Raw genomic sequence first — 22,786 nt, 5'->3', positions numbered from 1 at the left:
CACCCAGCCTTACTTTCTTTCTCTTATTTTACCCCTCTTCATACTAATTTTACACTACGCACCCCTATGATAGCCACACTCAACTTAGGAATTTTGCTTGATTTGAGGTGCACAATGTCCAAGGAGGACCAAGGCCAAGACAGGTTCATTGTAACACAAATGGGAAGGTGAAAGGTGTAACAAGAAAAATAGGCTATAGGATCAAAAATTAGGATCAAGGGATATAATTCACACATGGAAGACTATCTAGGCTAAATATGGACTACTATAAAAAAACTGCCTATGTTTCTTTCCTAACCTACTATCCTACAACCTAGGCCAGACTAACTAGACAAGTTCTGAATTCAACACATAAAGGAACTAAGTAGTCACACACCCATGGAACAGGGTGACATCACAAGCTACTACCTATCTAGTTTATGCAATCGGTAGCTATGATTATCATGTCCCTAATCCTAATTCCATAACAAGATTCTTAATAGTCACACATAAATACATATCGTATAGTACAAAAATAGACAATTGGAAAGGTATTATTATTTATCTAAAAAATCAACAAAAATATGTCCACTGCCTTAGATACTTATTTTTCTCCTATTTAACCACAAAACATTATGAAATAAAACACAATATGCCTAAACATGCCAGATTTCCTAGGAACAGGACTCCAGATAAATGAGGCATGACAACAAAACCCTCAAAGGACATTAAGACCCATAAGTAGCCCTACCCTCAACTTAAAATTATGCATTGTCCCCAATACATCAAATTGCTATAAAATAAGAGAGTTAGGAACATACCTGTGGCCCTATAAGGGCGGAGATATAATGTTAATCACGAATACAATTACAAATAATAAAATACGTGGGATTGCACCCCAAGCAGTGCTTGATTTGACGTTGTGGCCTAACGGGGCTATGTTGGTTACTCAAACTTCAGCAACAACCCCATGGGTACCTTGAATACTCAGACTTCATCAAGGTATCCCGATAGTTGGCCTCTATATTTCTCTTTCCATTTTTGAACTTATGAACTGCACCCATAGTTGTTTTTTTATTTCCCATTATGCTCCAAGGGTGGAGGTATTAAAATAAAGGACCCACGAAATAGATATTGCATGTATTACTTCTTGTCCCTTACGTGAGAAATATAGTTCTTTGATTCTTTCTCAACAAATTTAAGAATATTGACATATGTTTCCTCCTCTTTGCACTCTTCTTCAAGATCGGATGGCTCGATCAAGATATAACTATCCAAACACAATATGGAAAAATTCTTCAAATGAGAATCAATACGCCCTAACTCAGGAATTGTATCCTTCTTTACATCCCCACATAACTCTATTATGTTCTCCTTAAGCGTGACACTGTCCTTAGTTTCCATTTGAATTATCTATTCATCTCATCATTATATCTGGTTGGCTTTCGTTGTATTCATTTAATATGCTCTGGATGTTAGGCTAAGGGGATGGTCTCAGCTGGCTTGAGATACCCGTCATGACTAGGCCTTGGTTTGAGTCATGACAAAAGTTGAGCACAAATGGAATAAAAATTAGGTCTCAAATCAACCTTTAAAGTTAAAGAATTTAAAGACCTAATTTTTAAGAATTTATCGATAAATTGAAGGAATCTTAACATGAATTAGAAGGAAAATCACAGAATAATCATTATCCAAGCTCCTCATATCATCTACAAGCTTTAATCCCACCTTATCTCACACTTTAGGGGGTTTGCTCTCAAGAAATAGATGAAAAATAAGCAAAATTAGGCAAAAAGAGTCTATTTAGACCAATACCAGGCATCTGGATATCGCTATCATAATTTGTACACGTAAATCACATATCGCAATCATGATTTATGCTTTGCAATTGCAATTCAGGAAAAAAGAGCATAAAACATATGGGCCAAATATTATTTACCCTTTGTGATCCAGGTTGCACCAGCAACCCGATGCACTAGATTTTCTAAGTTCGGAATAGACTTCGACCAGGGGTTTGAGATTTGTTTGAAACCCCGTATATGCAAACGAACACTATAACCACACCAAATTTGATATTCTGGATGAGATGGCACACTCAGAATTTCAATTCGAGGTCGTTTCAACCAAATATGGGTCTCACAACTAAATTTTTAATTTCTCAACTTTCTGACCAATAAGTTGAACTGAACTTGAATGCCTTAGGATCCAAAATAAATGTCTACCTAGCCTAAAATCAACATTCTAAAGCTGATTATGCTGTAAAAATTATCATCCAAAGTCATCTACTATGAGTTTTGGTCCAAGACCAAATCTTAAATAACAAAAGCTCCAAAATAGGGAAATGAGCCTAAAATCTAAAAGAATCATCTGATAACCGAACCAACAGTTTCACTATGTCATAAATGACCTATAACCGTTGTGGTAAGGATAAAATGTCAAAAATGCATGCAAATTGAGAAAATAAAATGGAGGGTCATTACAGGGCCAAAATCCATAATTTCTACCTTTTAATTTATGTTTAAATAAGAATTACATGATGAAATTTGGAGAAAATAGTTGAAATAGGTGTTATGGAGCTTACCAAAGATCAAAAGTGGAAGAAATTTCTCAAAAGTACAAAACTCTAAGCTCAAAGTCTCAAAAATGGTGAAAATGGTGTAACATGGGTATATAAAGGACTCAAGCATCACATACGCGATCATCGGGCTGCTTACGCCATCATCGGGCTGCTTACGCCACACTTGGCCTGAGGGAAGGTGTCGCACATGTGAACCTATAATCACATACATGACTCCCATGATCAAAACTAAGCTATCGCATATACAACACTTGCATCTGGTTAGTTGAATCGCATTAGGAGCAAACCCAACGTGTTTGTGGGTGCATCAACAAAAATTGGAGACTTAGAGAATTCCAAGTCTCCGCAAACGCCTCGTGATTCATCCGAAATCACATGAATGTAAAGGAAAATACTATCTTATCAAATTCGATCCTCTAGACTTAATGGTTGTACTAGATTTTTAAAAAACTAGCATTTTCATAAAGTTGACCCCTAAAACCTAATTTTACAACTTTTTGAACCGAGGGTTAAAATGAGATACAAAATTCATAAAACCACAAAAACCATGTTACCAATCTAAAATTAATATTTTGGATCTAGTGATGTAGTTTATTTTGCCACTTGACGCACAGATCAATAAATGTCGACTGAAATCAACTATAAGACTTTTTAATCCACTGAAAATCATATTTCACATAAATTACACCAAAATACATTAAAAAATATGCCAAACATCCCACACCCCATAAATACCACAACACAATCATAGGAAGGTGTAAAATGGTCAAATTGTACAAAAATAAATATTTTACATAAATCAACAAAAATCAGTTCATTATACCATATAAATAACCATACTAATAATATGATCTTATAGTATATTTTACCTTTTATCTAAATTATCGCCTCTAGGATTTGCAAATATTATCTTTTGCTTGACACCTTATCAATTTCAAAACAAAACAAGAAACTTATTAGACATGTTTATTTTTTAAACTGGTAGTTACACTCTGTAGACACACACAATCTCTTGGAGTATATCTTGTTGAAGCATAAAAGTTTTTTAATCTAGAAAGTTTATTTTTCTCTCTTTTCTTCTTCCGCTATTTTCCTTAAAATACTTAGTATTAAATTAGTACTCCCAGTGTGCGATTGATGTTTTGTAATTGGTTAAAATATCATTTTAGTGATCTTTCCTAGTATCTCTCTAGGTATGATTTTATGCGATAATGCTTCTTTCTTACTTCATTGAGGGTTTTTTCATGTATATGTTTAATTTATTGAAATTTTCCCTCTTATTTTGTAGGATTAAACTATCATTGTATGCATCTTTTACAAGTATAATTTCAAACAAGCTTGATCAATCTAAAATATCAGGTCGATTCCTACTTTTCTTGCTAAGCTAAAATTTTTTATTCTTTTATTATTACACCTTATGTGTATTCTTGGAGATTATGTGTCATTTATAACTATGTGTACTAACTAATTATAAAATATCCAATTAAAAAGGGACATGTGTCCATTATTGATCAGATTTTTGCCTTATTTTTCATCCATCACTTGCTTCCAAGAGAGTGAACATACACTCTATGCCACATTAGCACTGAATGGTGTATTTATTACACCTTAAAATAGCTTAGGGAGGTAATACGACCTCCTTTAAGTTGGAGTGTGTCTCAACAACTTTTGTTATAGTTTAAAGGGATAATAGTGTCTTTTCTCTTTAATTTCTTATCATTGTGATTTCCAAATCAGTTTGCCCGCATCTTTGCCTTTCACCATTAAATCTATCGAGTAAGTCTGAGCACCACAGATTGGACTGGTGGAAAGAAAATACCTAGAGTGTTTGCCTCTACTGATGGGTTATGCTTGATGTTCTTGATTATGGGTTTAACCTTGTTCTCAAAATGCCTAAGATTCCTCTCTTTCCATATTGTCTAGCAAATGTAAGAAGGTTGGGACTTTTCAAGTTTATTTTAGTAGATCTCTTAACAGCCTCTTATATATATAAATTAAAAGTTAAGGACAACTGACAAAGACCTGAGAGATAGAACAATTATTTACCAGGGCAAACATAAGGTATTGAATTGTAAATTATTGTCATCAATCTTTTCTTTTCCTTTTGAAAACAGTTTTTACAGTTGCCAGTTATGTTAGTTAAACGTGGACAGTTGTTCAATAGAATCTCAGCCTCTCTTCTGCAACTTTACCTTATTAACATTATCTGAGGATTTAAATGTTGCGGGTTTTTATCATGATTTTCTTTTAAAATTTAAGTTTTACTTTATTTGAAAGCAAAATAAAAGTAATACCACAATTAAATTTACTTTTCCTGAAAAGAAAATGTAATTCTTTTTCATATTTGGCTAACCTCTTTTTGGAGGAATGATTTTGAACCTCTATAAATAGAATATCCCTTTTTCTCATACAACAACATACTAGCATCCATAATGTAGTCCTTAAAGAGTCTTGTTTATGGGGGAAATTTCTTCCAATATATTCTATGTTTATTTCAATAATTCTTCTTAATATGTAGGTCATTTGGATAGATCATATTAGTAATATGTTTTTTTGATATATTTTTTTGTCTAAATTATCGCCTCTAGGATTTGCAAATATTTGCTTTCACTTAATGTCTTATCAATGTAGAACCCAACAAGTGATATCAGAGTATACGGTTAAAAGGTCCAATGATCTGATGGTCCAATTATTGAACAAAGTTGCAACCAGTTTGATGATAATGAACATTTTTGTCCAACTATATCTGGAGAAGAAATTTCAACCATATTTTCAATAATGATGTTGCACCATCTATAAATTAAAGTTAATTTTTGCAATGACCCTACAGGTCATTTTTCATATTTCTACTTATTTTCTCCGTTAAAACTTTCCCATAGCTACCCCAAGTCATTTATGGCTTGCTGGGACTAACATTTTGATTATCGGGTAGTTCATTTGGTTTTAAAAGTCAATTATCTATTTAAAAGTCTTCGCTGGTTTGAAATGGCTACCGGGTGAAAACTTTAGTAAAAGAACTTGAATAAGAATTATGAATGTGCCATCAGTTCCAAAATATCTATTTTAGGCTAGGTAGACCCTTAGTTCAAGTCCTGAGGCACCTGAGCTCATTTAATCTATTAGTCAAAAAGTTTAAATATTTAAAATTTAGGTTGGGACCCAATTTGGTCAAAATAACCTCGGATGGAAAATCCAACTTTTCCATCGCATCTAGAACATCAAATTTAGTGTGGTTACATAGTTCATTTAAGTATATTGAATTCCACATGAATCCCTTAGCCTTGGCAAAAACATGGATTAATTTCTAAGTTTTAGCTGATAACTGGTGCCTCTGCGGTCGCACCTCTTGGTTGGAAATCACACCTCTGTGTGTAGAGGAGATAGTATGATCACACTAAAAGTTATTGCAATTGTAAGACCTTCTCCAGATGCCAGGGTGTGCAATTGCATACTTGGATGTGCAATTGCAATACCTTATTACCTGGAAGGGGTATAAATAGACTCCTTAGGTCGTGAATTAGCCTATTTTTCATCCATGTCTTAGAGACGAGAAGCCTTAATGAGTGTGATAACTCAAAATTGAGTTTGGTTGTTGATTCAAAAGATTATTTAATATATGTTTTCATGATTATCATCTAAATTAAGGTAAGATTCCCCCTTTTTCTTGGTGAATTTTAATGATTTCTTAACCAAAACCCCAATAAATTGTGGGCTTTATTTTATCCCAAATTTATCTTAGTTTTAATCCATTCTTGAGGGTTATGATTATATGATCATGTATGAACGTTGAGTTGGCCTCGGAAGCATGATTTCTATAAGTGGGACCCATATGAAGTTTTGATGTCATTTTTGGACCCAAAGCACAATGGTAAAATATAGATATCATTATTCTCATATTGATAAGTAGATTACAATTTTGATAGCGTGATGATATTTTGGGATTATAAAGTGAAGACATATGTTTGGTGAATGATCTAAGGATTTGCGATTCAGCTTTGAGGTAGGTTTTTGTCTACTCTTCTTCATAAGATGATGTGTGTTATATATTTTATGTAAATGTGAATGTTAAAATTGATTATGGGTGGAATGACTTAGTCTTGATTATTGAAGTTTGGCATTAGATGAGGATTTTTTACCCATAAGGTGAAATGCTTATTGCACTTTTAGAATCATATTGCATTCTCCCTAGATTGAACTAACTCATAGATGGTTATGATATGATTATAGGTTTGGGGTGTGGTTTAAGTATTAGAAGCATAGTTAGTATGATTAACCCTATTTGGACTATTCTAGTGATCTTTAAATCTTTATTAGAGTAGAATTAACTTATATGCTCATGTGTTTAGATGGGATTCCTACCTTAGGATTAATTATATCATATGTACTGTCAAGAAGTGAATTCAAATACCTTAGCCTTATTCGAAGTATAAATTGCCTAAATATGGAATATGAGGATTAGAAGTGGGTTCTTCTAGCCCACCTTAAGCCAAGACTTATGTTATCCCTTGTGGACTTATTTACGTATGTCAGACATAGTTGAGTCTAGTAAGCCTTTAGTATAGGGCTACTTTACATCTTTGTGAGTCATGATGGTATTTCCCAGGTTAATGATCAATTACTTATGTCTATAAGATTGTCATAGATGCGATATTAGGCATATAGAGATGATATTTCTCATAGTTATGATTTATGGATTATTAATATATTGTGCCTCCTAATTATGAGATAACTCCTAGATGTGAGATGCCTTATTGTTATATCGTGCCTCCTAGATGTGAGATGCCTCATAGATGTGACATGCCTTATTAATATATTATCCCTCCTAGATATGAGATGCTTATTGATATTATGCCTTCTAGGTAATAGAAAATTAAAAATATGCTTTGTGGCTTGTAGAAATGTTATCCCTCCTAGTTATGCTATGTCTTAAAAATATGAGTTGGCATATAAATATGATTATTGATATGAGTTCCAGATGCATATGTGGCCCTAAGGCCGTGATTATGATGTTATAATTATTCTAGAAGTATTATTGGGTCAAAGGCCATGTTATAATATCGGTTGGACATCTAAGAAGTGTTTATCCTTATAAAGGATATGGTTGTAGTTTATGAATGCATATATTAATGCTTATGGCTCCATTGGTTGAATATTGGTGATCATATGCATAAGTTTGGTACATTCATATTCATTAAATTAGTAAATGGTGTGATTTTAGCTAAAATATGATTTATTAGTATTTTTTAAAAATAAGGGTTAAAGCCCACTTTTCACCTTAATAACAAATTTCTTCGTAACAATAACTCTGTTTCTTAATGACTAACTTATATGTATAAGAGGTTAATAATGATGTTTACAAGATTTGATTGTGATAGATTTTGATCTATAATTTGATACTACTAATTACTCCTTTCATAAGAGATTTTGGTCTTTACCATAATTTTATAATAGTTTAGTCCCAAAGTTCACTCAGGGAAATGTATGTATGGATTTACACTCATTTTACCCTAGGATTAAGTTTATGCACCTATTATATATGTATAGGCACATCTCTTTGGTATGGGATGAATGAAGATGTTGTATCAATGATATAAATTATGGGTAATACCTAATGATAGATTTTGTGTTGATGCTATATATATGTGTATGTTGATGCCTATAATGATACTAATTATATACCCAGCAAGGTTAGAGGATGAATATGATGATACTACTTATATATTGATACCCGAAAAGACTGGAGGATAGTGTAATGATGATATTGGTACCCAACAAGGTCAGAGGATAGTTATGATAATATATACCCAGCAAGGTCGAAGGATTGCTATACTGATGTGCCTATGTGGTTATATACCCATTTGATTTTGGCCTTCCCTATGTATGGAAATTATATATATGTACCCAGCAAGGTCGTAGGATAACTATGATAATAATAGTTATGATGATGATGGTTGCGATGGTGATAGTTATGATGATGATATTATGATATTTATTATACTCACCGGTTTGAGTATGGATATATATGATGATAATTGGATTGATTATCATATTTTGGATTCTGTTGCATTCATCCTTGCATGCACATTGCCTATCAACAATATGTGCCTATATCAATCAGCCTTTATGAAGATACTGCATAGGTATAGGTGATGTCTATGACTTGTGGTATGTTTTATGTTGATTGAACCTTCTAAGATTGGGGTGGTGGGGGTACGTGAAAGGCTCGGCTAGGTATTGGTTGTCCAAATTAGCTAGCTACTCGTGTTATCATGGATATTGTTATTATTATTATTACAATCATTATTACATCTAAATTGTGACTTATTGGTTATTCATTTGGTATCGAGATTTGAGGTATGTTTCTAGTCTCTTCTACCTTATGATTTTATTATTGGGCATGATTAACTCATGATTAACGTAAGGATTAGAAATCCTGAGTATATTAGTACTAAATGCTGCTAGGATTATGAGGTCTTAAAAATATAGGTATGATGATTTAGGTTATGCTTCGAGTTGACCTTAATTATAACTCTTCCTTCTTTTATTTATTCAGATCATATATTTATTATTTGGCTTTGTAAACTATATATATATATCCTTCTTTAGCCCGTTATTCATACATAGATCAGGGATATATGGTGCAGCATTGAGATTTAAGAGTACAGCTGGAATAGGATAGCTCTTCCTTAATATTTCCTTAAGCTTATCATGCTAGTTTCATGGCTATGAGTAGAGTAGTTGCCCTTACTATCTCACTAGCTTTATTATATGATTGTTGAACACTTGGGTATAGTTTTTATTCTATTTATATATTATATGTATCTGCATTATCTTTAGAGCTTAATTGGCAGTTGCCTACTGAGTACTACATGTTTGGTACTCATATATACTTCTATAGCCTACAGATCACAGTACGGGTTATCATTATTGATTTGTTCAACGTGTGGAGCAGCCACAGTTCAGAGACTTAGAGTGAGCTCCTAACGTTCGTAGTATTACTTATCTCCCTCTTATGTACTACACTAGTCTCTATGTTGTATTCAAATATAAATTGTATCAGTGTAAATCCCTTGGTATTTTATTTTGGTAATCTTATTTTATTACAAGCTCTTGTAATGATACCACTGAGCTTTGGGACTATATTATGTATTTGATCTTTTATATTATCTGTTCTGCATTCTTTGTTTTATCTCTTTAGGTAATTTGTTACTAGTCGTTACTAGTATATTCTTATTCTATACTCTTTTGAGCTGAATACGGTGCATGGATTTATTAGAGGTTTAGCATTACCACTCTATTTGGAGTCAGAGCACGTAATAGCAGCTGGGTCTTTCTTCTCTCAAGTTATGGTTCATGCAAGAGCCATAGAGAGAGCATGTATTAGTACTTTTAGAAGTGGCGATAATTAATAACTCCATCAGTATAGTGCTATTGGTATATTATTAAGGAGTGAGGATCCTTCTAATAGAGGTCATTTTCACTTACAACCTATCAACTCTATGCAGGTGGCATTTTAGACTATGAGTAGTTTTCAGATTAGTCATGGTGATCATAGCGCGCAGAGTCCCCATCAGACCTTATAGAGCTTTTGGTATGGATCTTCAAGCCATAGAGGCCATTCTAGATTATCAGGGGCAGTATCTCAGAGTATTCTAGGATCTCACCTTTGCTGTATCGAGATAAGGCACTAGCTCAGAGAGTACCCCAGATATGAGTTAGTTGATTAGACAGATATAATATGTATTTCCCGCCATCCTAGAGTAATTAAGGTGGACAATGACTTCGGGAAGGATGGATATTATAGTAAAGAGTGCTCTCAACATTAGTTGTCTAGCCATTTAGGCTTAGTTTATGTTCTCACCAAGTTAGGGCCTCAGGAGTTTTCTAAAACTCTAGAGAGATCGATCAAAGGTTTAGAGAGTGTCCTCACCATGGGATTACTAGTCATTCAGCTTATTCATATTAGCCTTTTAATATTGTGGCATCTTCAGTTAGAGATAGTATGCTTGTCGCCTCAGTGGATGATTCAGTCAGTCGGTCTGAGTTTGGACCCATTTAAATTTATTTTAGATCCATCGAGCAGGTGGTTGCAGAATTCACCATGATTGGTATGCTTTTATTTCCCTACACTTATCATTTTTTATTATGTGTATTGGGGTCTTCATAACCATTGATAATTATATGCCTTTATATATTGATACTGGTTGTTGTGTGCCTTGTTATTGAATTCATATTTATATAGCTACCCCCTGTGGTTTATTTCTTTTAGTAGTGGATGGAGCAGAGTTGCACTGAGATATCCATTTTTAGTTGTGTATGGAGTAGATTTGTATTGATATTTTCTCCCTATAGGTGTAGTATTTGCGTTCGAGTCCCATTTATCTTGACACATTAGCCTTATTGTGGCCTTGAGCAGTACTTGTTATTGAGTTTTATTTTGGTACTTCCTATTTATTATATTGATATTTATATTATTGTTGTTATTAATATTGTTTGATATAATCGTTGGTTAGCTATTTGGACTAGTGTTATCTAGTTAAAATTTTGTTATTTGTGGTTTTTATTTGGTGGCTTGAGCAGCTATAGCCCAATTTGATGATTTCTTCCCAATAAAAAAGCTAGGTAGATTATTTTCCTCTTTTGGTGACTGTGATAGATTGATTGTGGAGTTAATTGTGGTATCGAAGATATTCTATGATTCTGTATGATTTTATAGTTAGCAATTTAGTTATATTGCCTGTTCTTGAGTTAGAGATTCTTGGACTTGCCTCTTGAGTTACAAAGGTTGTGTATCATCCATCCTATATAGCCTATTTTTTAGCTTAGCCAGCTTTGGATTCATTCTACGTTTATAGATATTTCATTGCTTAATATTGGTTTTGATATTGACATTGAGATATACTAGATTAATCTCTTAGATTTGTTGGATTCATCTCCTAGTGATGGTTTGCTCTTAGTAGCAGTGTAGAGATTGGATACTCCTTTCTTGCCATGATATGTTTTTTTTTTAAGTTGAGTTAGAGAATTAGAGGCAAGTGGTCTTTCTTATGATTACTTCCTGATTTAGAAAGTTAGAAGTTCTTCATCTTGAGTTGTTTGGTTTAGTTGCTTGTAGTGGTCTTCACCTTAGCATTCGTGTTGAGATTGATGCATTCTTCCTTGATGATGTGATTCATGGATTGATTGAGTTATGATCTTCCTAGATGGGTGGATTTAGGGAATGGAAATTTCAGAGTTTGTTCGGCCTAATAAAGCCTGATGGATTATTTCTCCTCAATTATATGTTCCTATGACTATTCTTTGTTGAGATAGAGTGTTGGATTGGTTAGTTTATGGCTTAATTTGCATTTCTCTGAGTTGCTAGATTTTTTCCATTACTAGTGTGCTTTAAACCTTGGGGGGCTTTTGAGCATGGTTTAATAGTTTGTGTCCTCAAGCAAACATGGAGTTGATTTCTGATGTTTTAGCTGGTGATTTATCCTTTTGCATAATTTTTGTTCTGTTGCTATATTTTGTTCCCTCTAGCTTATAGAGTTGGTTGTTTGCATTATCAGTCAATGATTTATGCCTGTGATGATTTTTTTCTTCATCTATGTTTTGATTTTGGCTCGGTATGATTTAGCTTAGATATGTTTGATTTGGATACTAAAGTCGAATTGAGTAGTTGGCACTAATATAGACCTATTGGATTGGTTCTTGACTTAATGCCTTGGAATAGAGAGTTGGAAGTCATGATAGATTTTGATGATGAATGTCTACCCTTCTTCATGTTTGGTTTGGGTAGTTAAGATTGAGCGATTCAGCCTTGCTGTTGAGATTTCTACTTTAAGTTGTAGAGCTTGAGTGAAGCCTTTGTTTTAGATTTGTCTCAGTTTGGATTTCATTTATAGGCTAGTTGAGCCTACTCCATGGTTACCTATTCGGTCTTCTCGACTTTGGTTGGGTTATAGTTGATTAGTGTTCAAATCATATCCATGGACCCGGTAGTAGTTCTTTTAACTTTGACCATGGGTCTTCAGTTTTCTTTGGGAATTTTTGATGATATACTCAGTAGGAGTAATATACTTGAGTTAGATACAATATGGTTTCATTCTCGGCTGTTGGGACATCCTAGAGCGGATCGTTCAGTGATTAGTAGTTATGCCATGATCTTTTGGATTTCAGTTTCATTACTATCCAGACTAGTTATAGCATTGACATAGATTTTATTCCTTAATTATCTCTATTTATGTGCCCAGATAGCGTTTTATGGTCTTATTTAAATATTTGATGTGTGGACTTTCAGTGGATAAGCTTCAGTTCTTCGATTTCTCTATGATGAGATTGTGCAGACAGGATTCAAGTGATTTTTCTCCTAGTTTGGAGTGGATAATGGGTGTGGAATGGTAAAGAAAGGTTATATTTGAATTTGGAGTTAATGGTATGACTCATGTCTTGGACTGGTTTTAGCTCAGATGAGCCTTTATTGATTTGGGCAGGTGTAGAGATGGTATAAATGTGTTGTGGTTCAGATATTCATGCATCAGCCTTTTTCGATTCAGTTAGAGCCCAATTGGTTGTTGAAGTTGAGTTTTGGCTATTTGGAATTAAGTGAGAAAATTTGTTGAAAAGAGGATGCATATGGTAAAATCCCTTGAAAGTGTTCTTTCCCTCTTCATGGAAGTTATCTGGGAAGTTATGCTCGAAGCATGCGGGCTCAGTACCTCATCCTTTTAAGATTTTGAGATCCTCCTTTCCATTGACTTCCGAGGACAAAAGTCCTTTTAGTAGTGGATATTGTAATGACCCTCCAGGTCATTTTTCATATTTCTGCTTATTTTTACTGTTAGGTCTTTTCCATAGCTGCCCCAGTCATTTATGGCTTGTTGGGACTAAAAGTTCAATTACCAAGCAGTTTGTTTGGCTTTTAGAATCAATTCCCTGTTTACAAGTCTTTGTTGGTTCCAAATGGCATCCAGACAAAAACTTCAGTAAAATAACCTCAGAGGAGAATTCTGACTGTGCCAGTAGCTCCAAAATATCAATTTTAGACTAGGTAGACCCTTGGTTTGGGTTCTGAGGAACTCGACGAAAAGTTGAAAAGAAAAATATTTAGGTGTGGGACCCATATTTGGTCGAAACAACCTCAGATAAAAACTCGGTTTGCCATATTATCTGAAATATCAAATTTAGTGTGGTTATATAGTTCATTTTCATATATCGAATTCAAAATAAATCTCAAGGCCTTGGCAGAAACTTGAAAATTTTTTCAAGTTTCAGCTGATAACGGGTGCATCTACTATTGCACCTTTTGGTTAGCGATCGCACCTCTGTGTATAGATGAGATAGTGAGATCGCACTATAAGATGTTCTCATTGCAACACCTACTTTGGATGCCAGGGGGTGCGATTGCACATCTGGATGTGTGATTGCAGTACCTGATTACCTGGAAGGGGTATAAACAAACCCCTTAGGTCGCGAAGTAGCCCATTTTTCATCCATACCTTAAAATCAAAAGCCTTAATGAGTGTGATAACTCAAAATTGAGTTGTATTGGTGTTTGGAAAGCTTGTTTAACATCTGTTTTCATGATTATCATCCAAATTAAGGTACGTTTCCCTCTTTTATTGGTGAATTTTAATGATTTCTTGACCAAAATCTCAATAGCTTATGGTCTTGATTTTAGCCCCAATTTAGCTTGGTTTTCATCTATTCTCAAGGGTTATGATTCCTTGATCATGTATGAATGTTGGGTTGGCCTCAGAAGCGTGATTTCAGTAAGTGGGACCCACATAGAATTTTAATGTCATTTTTGAATCCGAAGCACAATGGTGCAATATGCATATCGTTATTCTCATATTGATGAGTAGATTATGATTTTGATAGCATGAAGACATCTTGGAATCTTAAAGTAAAGACGGACGTTTGTTGAATGATTTAAGGATCTACAGTTCAGCTTCAAGGTAGGCTTCTGCCTACTCTTTTTCATTAGATAAAGTGTTTTATATATTTTATGCGGATGTTAAGATTGACTATCGGTGGAATGACATAGTCTTGATTATTGAAGTTTGGGATTAGATAAGGATTTTTGACCCGTAAGGTGAAATGCTTATTGTACTTTTAGAATCTAATTCTCTTCTCCCTAGATTGAACTAATTTGTAGAATGAAAATGATATGATGCTAGATTTGGGGTGTTGTTTAAGTATTGGAAGCATGGTTAGTATGATTAAACCTATTTGGACTATTCTAGTGATCTTTAAATAGTAATTTAAGTGAAATTAACTTAATTGCTTATGTGTTTAGGTGGGATTCCTATCTTAGGATTAATTATGGCTTATGTACCGTTAAGAAGTACATTTAGATACTTTAGCCTAGTTCGGGGCATAAATTGCCTAAATATGAAATTTGAGGATTAGAAGTGGGTTCTTCCAGCCTACCTTAAGCCAAGACTTCTGTCATCCCTTGTGGACTTATTTGCGGATGTTAGACATATTTTAGTTTAGAAAGCCTTTATTGTAAGGTTCCTTTGTGACTTAGGGAGTTATGATAGAATTTTCCCGAGTGAGAATCTTTCGACCCAGCATAGGCTCTTGGTTATGGATTTGGGTATAAAGAAGAATGGAAAGAAGAGGAGTAAGGAGTGTAGACCTAGAATTAAGTGGGGCGGCCTGACGCCAGTGAATGCGTGGGAGATAGGGGAGAAGTTGGCGAGAATGGGGGTGTGGGAGTGTAGGGGGGACATGGATAGTATGTGGGATAGGGCGGCTAGGTGCATCAGGGAGAATGCAAGTGAGGTGTTGGGTATTTCTAGGGGCCAGGCCGGGCACCATCGGGGGGATTGGTGGTGGAATGAGGAGGTGGAGAAGAAAGTGGGGACCAAGAAAGAGGCGTATGCTAAGTTGGTGGAGAGTAAGGACGAAGAGGAGAAGCGGGTAAACAGGAAAGAGTACAAGCTAGCGAGGAAGGAGGCTAAGTCAGCAGTCACGGCAGCTAAGACGGCCGCTTTTGAGAGCTTGTATGCGGGGTTACAGGGGAAAGGAGGGGAGAAAAAGTTGTTTAGACTCGCTAAGGCTAGGGAGAAGAAGGGTCGTGACCTCGATCAGGTGAGGTGCATTAAGGGGGAGGACGGTAGAGTGTTGGTGGAGGACGGCCACATTAAGAATAGATGGAAGTCGTACTTTCATAGGCTCTTGAATGACGAAGGGGATAGAGCTATTATGTTAGGGGAACTGGAGCACTCAGAAGAGTGTCGGGATTTTAGCTATTGTAGAAGTTTTAAGGTAGAAGAGGTTAGACAGGCTGTTCGCAGGATGCGAAGGGGTAGGGCGACGGGGCCGGATGAGATACCGATGGAGTTTTGGAAGTTCGTTGGAGAGGCTGGTGTAAGGTGGTTGACTGGATTGTTTAATGAAATCTTCAAGACGGCAAAAATGCCCGAGGCTCGGAGGTGGAGTACCATGATCCCTCTCTATAAGAATAAGGGTGACATCCAGAGTTGCAATAACTATAGGGGGATTAAGTTATTGAGTCACTCTATGAAGATCTAGGAGAGAGTGGTCGAGGTGAGGCTGAGACGGATAGTGTCTATTTCGGAAAACCAGTTTGGATTTATGTCTGGCCGCTCGACGACGGAGGCAATTCACCTGGTACGGAGGTTGGTGGAACAGTATCGGGAAAGGAAGAAGGACCTGCACATGGTGTTTATCGACCTGGAGAAGGCTTACGACAAAGTCCCCAGGGAGGTGCTTTGGAGATGCTTGGAGGTGAGTGGAGTACCGCTGGCAAATATCAGAGCAATTAAGGATATGTATGATGGAGCGAAAACTCAGGTGAGGACGGCGGAAGGAGACTCAGAGCATTTCACTGTCTTGACAGGATTGCATCAGGGATCTACTCTTAGTCCCTTTTTGTTTGCATTGGTGATGGATGTGTTGACGCGGCGTATTCAAGGGGAGGTGCCGTGGTGTATGCTTTTTGCAGATGATGTAGTTCTGATAGATGAGACTCGAGGGGGTGTGAATGACAAATTAGAGGTGTGGAGGCAAACTCTTAAGTCTAAAGGGTTCAGGGTGAGCAGAAGCAAGACAGAGTATATGGAATGCAAGTTTAATGATGTGAGATGAGAGAATGAGGTAGTAGTGAAGCTGGAATAACAGGAGGTATGTAAGAAGGATAGTTTCAAGTATCTCGGGTCCGTGATCAAGAGTAACGGTGAGATTGACGAGGATGTCTCACACCGTATTGGGGCGGGATGGATGAAGTGAAAGCTCACGTCGGGGGTGCTGTGTGATAAGAAGGTGCCGCCTAAACTTAAAGGCAAATTCTACAGGGTGGTAGTCCGTCCGGCCATGTTGTATGGAGCGGAGTGTTGGCCAGTTAAGAACTCCCACATCCAAAAAATGAAGGTGGCAGAAATGCGGATGTTGCGCTGGATGTGTGGGCTGACTAGAGGGGATAGAGTTCGGAATGAGACTATCCGGGAGAAGGTTGGTGTGACTCCAGTGGAGTGCAAGATGCGGGAAGCCCGATTGAGATGGTTTGGACACGTGAAGAGAAGAGGCATGGATGCCCCGGTCCGTAGGTGTGAGAGGCTAGCGTTGGATGGTTTTAGGCGGGGTAGGGGTAGGCCGAAGAAGTACTGGGGTGAGGTGATTAGGCGGGACATGGAGTAGTTACAGCTCACCGAGGACATAACCCTAGATAGAAAGGTCTGGAGGACGCGGATTAGGGCAGAGGACTAAGGCCAGTTTGGGTCGCTAGTGTAGGGAATTACTTGGTGGGAGTTTTATGCCTGTTATGATTCCGTGTTCCATGTTTTATTACGAATCTGTGTGCTTTTCTTTGTTTTATATTACTTATGGGTGCCGTATTTATGTTATGTAATCTTGTGCTGTGCTTTACTATGTGTTTGTGTGGTATCTCGTGCCTTGAGCCGGGGGTCTATCGGAAACAGCCTTTCTACTTCTTTAGAGGTAGAGGTATGGACTGCGTACATCTTACCCCCTCCCCCCCCCCAGATCCCACTAGGTGGGAATACACTGGGTTTGTTGTTGTTGTTGTAATGATTAATGGCTTGTGGCCATGAGATAGTCACAAATGTGATATTTGGCCTATAGAGATGATATTTTTCATATTTATTATTTATGGATTATTAATATATTGTTCCTCTTAGATGTTGGATGCCTTATTGATATATTGTTCCTCCTAGATGTGAGATGCCTTATTGATATATTGTGCCTCCTAGATGTAAGATGCTTATTGATATTATTCCTTCTAGGTGAGAGATGATTACAAATATACTTAATGGATTGTTGATATATTATACCTCCTAGTTATGCTATGGCTTAGAGATACGAGTTGGCTTATTAATATGATTATTCATATGTGTTTTGGATATGTATGTGGACCTAGGGTCATGACTATAATGTTATAATTATTCCAAATGTATTATTGGGCAAAAGGTCATGTTATGATATAGGTTGGATATTCGGAAAGTGTTTATCTTTGTAAAGAATGCGGTTGTAGTTTATGAATATATTGATGTATGGTTTCATTGGTTGGATACTGGTGATGACATGCATAGATTTGGTACATTCATATTCATTAATTAGGTAAATGATGTGATTCTAGCTAAAATATGATTTATTATTGTTTTTCCTAAATAAGGGTTAAAGCACATTTTTCACCTTAAAAATAGATTTCTTCGTTACAATAATTGTCTGGCTTAATGAATAACTTATATGTAAAAAAAGGTTAATAATGATGTTTTAAGTATTTGATCGAGATAGATTTTGGGCTATGATTTGATACTACGAATTACTCAAGTCATGAGAGATTCCAACCTTTTCCATACTTTTATAACAACCTTTTCCATACTTTTATAACAATTTAGTCTCGAAGTTCACTCCGGGCATTGAATTTATGGATTTATACTCTTTTTAGATACGACTTAAGTTCTTGCACCTATTATATATCTATATACACATCCCTCTAGTATGGGACAGAAGAAGAGGCTACATCGATGATATAAATTATGGGTAATACCCGATGACAGATTTTAGTATTGATGTTATATATATGTGCTGATGATTTTGATGATATTGATTATATACCCGGCAAGATCGGAGAATGACTATAATGATACTGCTTATATATTGATACCCGATAAGGTCGGGGATTGTTTAATGATAATATTTATATCCGTCAAGGACGGAGGATAATTATGATAATACATACTCGGCAAGTTCAGAGGATGATTATATTGATGTGCTTATGTGTACATCTACCGGTTCGCGTCCGGCTAGCCCTATGTATGACAATTATATATATGTACCCGACAAGGCTAGAAAATGATTATGATGATGATGGTTATGATAGTGATAGTTATGATGATATTATGATATTGATTATACTCACGGTTCGAGTATGGATATATATGATACTTGCATCAATTATGGTATTTTGAATTTGGTTGCATTCATCCTTGCATGTACATTGCCTATCACCAGTATGCGCCTATATCTATAAGCCCATATGGGGGGTTGCGTAGGTATGGGTGATAACTATGCCTTGTGATTTGTTGTAAGTTGATTGAACCTTCTGAGCCTGGGTGGTGGAGCACATAAAAGACTCAACTAGGTATTGGTTGTCTCGATTAGCCGGTTACTCGCGTTGTTATGGATATTGTTATTATTATTGTTACGATCATTGTTATGGCTAATTTGTGCCATATTGGCTATTAATTTGGTATGTCGATTTGAGGTATGATTCTAGTCTCTTCTACCTTACGATTTTATTATTATGCATGATTAACTCATGATTAGACGTATGGATTGGAAACCCTTAGTATGTTAGTACTAAACCTGCTAGGATTATGAAGTCTTAAAACTAAAGATATAGTGATTTTGACTATGCTTCTAGTTGACCTTGAATATATGTATATGTATAACTAGCTATATATAGCTACAATATTATCGTATATCCCTTCATTCCTTTATTTATTCAGATTGTATATTAATTCTTTGGCCTTGTACACTATTATATATATACTTTTTTGTCGTTAATTCGTATATAGGTCAGGGATATGTGGTGTAGTGTTAAGATTCCGGAGTATGGCTGAACTATGATAGCTCATCCTTGATATTTCCCTTGCTTATCATGCTAGTTTCGTGACTATGAGTAGAGTAGTTGGCCTTACTACTCACTAGCTTTATTATATGAGGGACACTGTGTGTAGTTTCCATTTTCTTTATACGTTATATGTATTTGCATTTTCTATAATTCTCAGTTGGCAGTTGCCTACTAAGTACTACATGTTTGTTACTCATACTATACTTCTCTAGCTGCAAATCATAGTACGGGTTATCATCGTTGATGTGTGCATCATGCGAAACAGCCACGGGGCGGAGACTTAGAGTGAGCTCTTGAAGTTCGAAGTATTACTTACCTTCTTCTTATGCACTACACTAGTCACTATGTTGTATTCAGAGATAAGTTGTATCAGCGTAAATCCTTTGGTATTTTATTTTTATACTCTAATTTTTTATTAGAAGCTTTTATACAGATACCACCAAGTTTTAGGACTATATTATGTATTTATCTTTTATTACATTTATTCCGCATTCTTTCCTTTATCACTTTGGGTAGTCTGTTACTAGCCTTTCCAGATTATGAATTTGGCTTGCCTACTGGTAGGTTATAGTAGGCACCATCATGACCAGAGAAATTGGGTTGTGACAATTTTCAACCCATGTTTATGGGCTACAACTTTCAACCCCTGCTTACTTTTAACACTAGGGCTCCTTTCAACTCATGCATATACTTTTAACGTATGAGCTACACTTTTAATGCACAAGGCTCCACTTTTAATCGTGTTTACTTATACAAATGGCTCCAACAATATCAACCCATGCTTTTATTTTTAACGCATATGGCTTCAATTTTTAATCCATATCAATATTTAATCATGTAAAACAACAGTGATATATGAAGATCGTGTGAAGAAGGAAGATCAAGATTAGTTTATCAGAAAATCAAGTCTATAAGGAAAGATTTGTTAGGATGTTTTTCATGATTTTCTTACCAAATATAAGTTTTACTTTATTTGAAAAAAATTAAAGTAATACCATAATTACTATTACTTTTCCTAAAAAGAAAATATAATTATTTTTCAAATTTGGCTAACCTCTTTCTTGGAAGAATGATTTTGAACCTCTATAAATAAAAGACTACTTTTCTCATAAAACAACATAGTAGCATCCACAATGTAGTCCTTAAAGAGTATTGTTTAGCGGGAATTTCTCCAATATATTCGATGTTTTTTCAGTAATAGTTGTTAATATGTAGGTCATTTGACCAAACCATATTAATATGATCTTTTTGAGTATTTTTCTTTTTGTCCAAATTATCACCTCTAGAATTTGCAAATATTAGCTTTCGTTTGACGTCTTATCAATTTTGAACCCAAACATGTAACTTATTAGACACGCTAATTTTTTAAAGTTGTGGTTACACTTTGTAGACACACAATCGCTTGTAGAATATCCTATTGAAGGACACCAATGTTTTTATCTAGAAAGTTCCTTTTTCTCTCTTTTCTTCTTCACATATTTTTTTTAAAATACTTAGGGATCATTTGGTGTGAGGTATTTGTTATAATGGGTCAGTGATAAAATATAAGATTATTCAATTCCATGTTTGGTTGGAGGTGTTAGTTAGTCAAGGGATTATTTATCCCATAATTTATGCTTTAGTAATGGTTAAGTTATTGTATATATATGGTGGGATAACTAATTTCGAAATAGCTAATCTCAGAACTAATTATACTGGGATAACTTGTTCTCAACCAAATGACCCCTTAGTATTAAAGTGGTACTCCCAGTTTGCGATTGATGTTTGGTTATTTGTTAAAATATCATTTTTAGTGATCTTTTTTGCGTATCTCTCTAGCTACTATTGTGTAGGATGCTGCTTCTCTGTTACTTCTTTGAGGTCTTTTTCATGTTTATTTTTAATTTCATGCAATTTTTCCTTTTATTTTGTAGGATGAAGCTATCATTGTATTCTTTTGTTACTAGTATCATTCTGGACTAGAATGATCAATCCAAAATATCAGGTCATATCCTACTTTGCTTGCTAAGCTAAAAATTTGATTCTTTTATTATTACACCTTGTCTGTGTTTTTTAAGGTTGTGTGTCATTCATCAGCATTTCAATTCATGTTAACCAACCCTAGATATTGTGGAGAGAGATGAGAAAGTGTTCCAAATTTTGAGATTGATACATCAAATCCTTTGACACTTGTAATAGCGTGTGGAAGATGATTAATTTGTAAACATGATGTAGATAAAATTGGTGATTTAAGTCAACGCTCTCCTCCAATCTTAAGCATATAATGTGGAGCAATTGAACTTAGAGAATCAAAATGCTTTGATAGAACGGAGAAAAACATTTACCTTCGTTTGAGTAATAGATATATTCAGACTTATGAGTATGGTGTAATGCTGCTTTATTTTTTTCAATTATGGTTAAAGAGTTAAAGTTCTGTGCACCATTAGTGCACAAAATATTCTACACTATCAGTTAACTTGACCTGCTAATGCAGCTTACCCAATTATTTACATAAAAATTTAAAAAGAAAAAGTTAGGTAAATAGCAAGTCAAGTTTACCTGATAGTGTAGAATATTTTGTACACTAACGATGCACAAAACTTAAATTCTTAAAGTCACAATTGTAGGGAGTGCGGATAGTGTGGGTAACTTAACATAGCTTAACATAGCTCTTGAAATGCTATGTCATAGCATTCCTTAGTTATTTGCTTTAACTTATTAATTCTTCTATATTCTATTTTAAGGTATACTATATGTTTCATATTTCTAGTTTTTATGTAGTCAAGCAGATTTTTTTTCATAAGTATTTCTGTTAATCTTATTTGCTCGATATCTTTTTCCAATATTCTAAGTATTCGTAGTGTATCACTTTATCCTATGGTAGTTGTAATTTTACAAATTTCTGTGTAATAACTTATTCTAATTGTACTATATCTGATGTGATTCTATGTTATCTATGTGATTCATTAACATTTGTTGTTCATGTATATATTATATAAACTATCATTTGTATTTGCTTTTTCTAAGGTTAATTTTATTCTAAATAATCTTTCTTCTAATTGCCTTTTTTCTCTTTTAAGCTGGTTCCTGTAAATAATTTCTTCATATAGACAACTTTGTTTTTCTCTAACTCTTCTAAT

The 22,786-nt window shown here is 35.1% G+C and overlaps 1 pseudogene; it reads left to right on the top strand.

The window, feature by feature from the left end:
- The window catches only part of LOC124896742, a 104,452-nt pseudogene extending 82,582 nt beyond the window's left edge, over positions 1–21,870 (top strand).
- Positions 21,871–22,786: the final 916 nt, after the last annotated feature.

This window comes from Capsicum annuum, chromosome 3, assembly GCF_002878395.1.
Source record: "Capsicum annuum cultivar UCD-10X-F1 chromosome 3, UCD10Xv1.1, whole genome shotgun sequence".
NCBI lineage: Eukaryota > Viridiplantae > Streptophyta > Magnoliopsida > Solanales > Solanaceae > Capsicum > Capsicum annuum.
Note: the sequence above shows the minus strand (reverse complement) of the source record. Positions and strands in the feature narration are given on the sequence as shown.